Source organism: Crassostrea angulata, chromosome 1 (assembly GCF_025612915.1).
Source record: "Crassostrea angulata isolate pt1a10 chromosome 1, ASM2561291v2, whole genome shotgun sequence".
NCBI classification, from domain to species: Eukaryota; Metazoa; Mollusca; class Bivalvia; order Ostreida; family Ostreidae; genus Magallana; species Magallana angulata.
In genome coordinates this window covers 35,915,605-35,919,188 of record NC_069111.1, presented here as the reverse complement: position 1 = coordinate 35,919,188, position 3,584 = coordinate 35,915,605, and positions in this window count along the sequence as shown.

Sequence of the window (3,584 nt, the reverse complement as noted above, 5' to 3'; positions counted from 1 at the left end):
AATCAAAAATGTTTATTTTTTGCACTTTAAATTTAAATCCCATTTGGGCTATTATATCCCATTTGGGCGATTGGTCCCAACCTGTTAATTTACGATTGCCTTACTTGTTTATAATCCATTTAATTCAGCTCTGCTCAGCAGAGGGCACACCTATTTTAAATATTGTTGTTGTTGTTGTTTTGTATTCACACGCGCCGCGTCATATATATTTTTAATTTTTGGTCAATGACACTTCACATCTTATGATTTGAAAATGTTTGATTAAATGAAAAGAAATGAATTTAATAATTTTTCTATTGATTGACGAAAAATTGACCGGAAACCTTTTTCAACAATGCGCTACGTACACGCGCATTGATGAAATTTTCCGGTCTTCGATACGTCAATCAATAGAAAATTATTAAATGCGTTTCTTAAATCAAAAATAGGAAGAGATTTGAAAACTATAGAGGACATCCGTACTGGAATATTTATAAACATTGTCTATGAAAACTTAATGCTTTGTATCTGATTAGTGCCGCTGCCATTCCAAAATTCAAAATATATTCAATGGCCATTAACCCAAAAAGAAGGTAATTGACGTTATTTTTTAAAAGTGAAAATTACCATTCCAATGAATGATCTATAACACACAATAGATGGATTTTTATTAACATCAGTGGATTTTTTTTTCATTCTCTGTAAACGTAATCCCTAATATGAGATAGACTAGCAATTCTTCAATAATATCAATCTATTAAGACATAGAATTGATTTATATATTTAATATTTATCATATAAATATAAAGTTTATTGCTGTAATTGTATTGATAGCATGATTGTTGCACGATTACCAGCAACACGTCAGGGACAACAGATGAAAATGTTGTGGTTTGGGACGATCCAGTTCTTTGGAAGTTCCATTGTTTTATATATGTTAAATTGAAATATTATGAAAATCATTGAAGCCAACTTTTGCAATCATTTGAAAAAAATTGAGTCTATAGCGTAATGGTATAAAATTGAATTTTATTTTAAATTAAATTAATTTCTTTATTTTAAATAGCAGTTTTCAGTGGTCTTAAGTTTGATAATTGCACATATTAAAGCCTGTCTGTCAATATGTGCCGCTATCAAAGAGAGTTTGATTTACAAACCTATACTAACTTTCATGTATAATATGTTTCTCAAAATCTACCGTTGTGATTTTCTGAGCTGTGTTGGCATTCCTGAAATACTTTTAGGTTATTGTTGATACTTCGTTTACTATTATGACCAGCTTCAGTGAGCTTGGTAAAAGTTGATGATTTTACTTTTTATTTCCACCCAAATCCTACCCATTTTGCATAATACTTAAGGATTGCGGACCCAATTCACTTCTACAATAGTGTTTTTTATGAAATTTTTATATGAGTTAGAGTTTCTGAAGAAATATAAATTTATAACATGAAAACCGAATTAGATTTTTTAGGGACCATTACAAAATTTGGGTGTATTACTTTTCTTTTTCAATTGAACATAATGGGGAAAAGCGTTATTGTAAGATTTTTTTAATCAAATTGAAATATAAAACTTCTACGATGGCTTTGAATTAATATCATTTTTAAAAAATGACCATGTCATCGAATTTGTTTTTACGTGGCACATGTCAAAGTACGATGTGACGTTATTTTTCTTCAATTATTCATAAAAATTACTGCGCAAACTCTAAAAAAAAGTCTCGGTGCATCATTTCAAAAATGATTAATGAAAGGAAATAACTTTTAGAATTTGCTATACAGTTTTAAAGATAAGATACTATATTTTTTGATACGAGTATTGATACTGATCGGAATGTAAATGATTTGTTCACTGGTGCAAACTCTTAAATAAACTATGAAGATGCTTACAAATATCGTGAACTGATAAAAAAACTCACTACAGAACTTTGATATTGCCAAACAAAATTTGTGTATGCTTAATGAATAATGTTGAAAAGCGTATTTCAACATGTTAAATAATAGCAAGGTCCTTAACTACATGCAATATTGTTTTTACTTCGAACTAGAATGTCTCGACGTCATTGGATGAATCGCGTCACTTGATTGCCTTTTAAACTTTACTCGACGAGCGTCAAAATTTATACGGCAACATTATTTACACAAACGTTCAACCTTACCTTTAATTTTTTAAGCCCTAAAATATTTAGAGTAACCCCCTTTGCCCGTGACATAATATTACGATCCTACAATTGCAGTCAGGTTTGCACAGACGACTGACGAGGAAGGTAAAAAATTAGAGAACTAAGCTATGAATTTAATTGTTGTATTTTATCTTGTGTTTGTTTACATGTCAAACTTTAGGTCCTCGACAAAACAAAACACTTGTTTGATTTGTTACAGACTGTTTACAGAAATTTGTGTAAATAGTCAGTAACAAACCTAATAAGTTATATTTAAGTGTGTATTGATGACGTTGAACAGCTAGGTCCATCGTCATTAAAAAAGAGTTCTGCTTCGTTTGGGGTTTTGTTCATTTCGGACAACCAGAATAAAGACACATTGGTTATGAATTTGTACTCCGGCTTGCTCCAGTGAAATGGTCTAGAACTACTTACTTTTAATTCCAAAGTTTGGACCATGCTGTTGGTATGTTGAAAAGCTATTGTGGTTTGATTTACAATAGACTCTTAATTCTTAACAAAATCAATTTATTGAAACATTAAGTTAATATTAAGATTTATATTTATCAGGTACAATAAGTTATTGCTGACAGTTGTTGGTAGCATGACTGCGGTTTAACCCAGCATGCTCCTTAAATGTCATCACTTTTCTTGTTTCTTAAATTTTACCATTCCCGTAAATTTATTGTGGTTTGATTTTATTGCAAGAAAAGTGATGACATTAACATGTATATTAGAATGTAAAAACTTTTTGAAAATGAATGTTTGTACTTAATTTATTAGGAAATAAGGTTACACTGTAATCACAAAAAAACTAACGAAAGTTTATGTGCGCCGTTACTTGCAATTTTTTGTAAGCAAGCATTGTACCTCTATGGCATGTATGTTCGTTATTTATCCTAGAGAAACAGATGGGAAGCTAATTTTGACATTATCTTTACATATATCTTTATTGTAGGCTTTTTTAACCTTACAAAAAGAAAAAAAAATTAAGATATTACTTAGGAAAAATTCTTATTTCATAACATACTAAAATGTTGATGAAGTTAACCTTTCGTTGGTAAATAAAAAAGTTTCCGAGCATTTTCAAAAGCGTCATTAAAAATAATGTGTTCGTGCTGCAAGATTTAAGAGATAACTTTTATTTAGCTTACTTTATATTCCTTATATTTATATTATAAGTTGTCCTTAGTATGTTTTATTTGAAGTTGTAGTGAAAACAGTAGCTGGCATTCCCATCTCCATTTCTCTACTTTTTAAGTTGTAGTTAGTAATTGGCTACTGACGTTCCCATCTCTGCTTGGTTACAGCATATTTAGTCTCTTATTTACATGCACTGCCCGCCGAGTACATGCCTTAGGATTATATGAAAGGGAAGTTTATACTTGCTCGTCCAACTGTCGTGAAACAAAGCGAAGAGGTCTCCGATTGACTTGAACTTGAC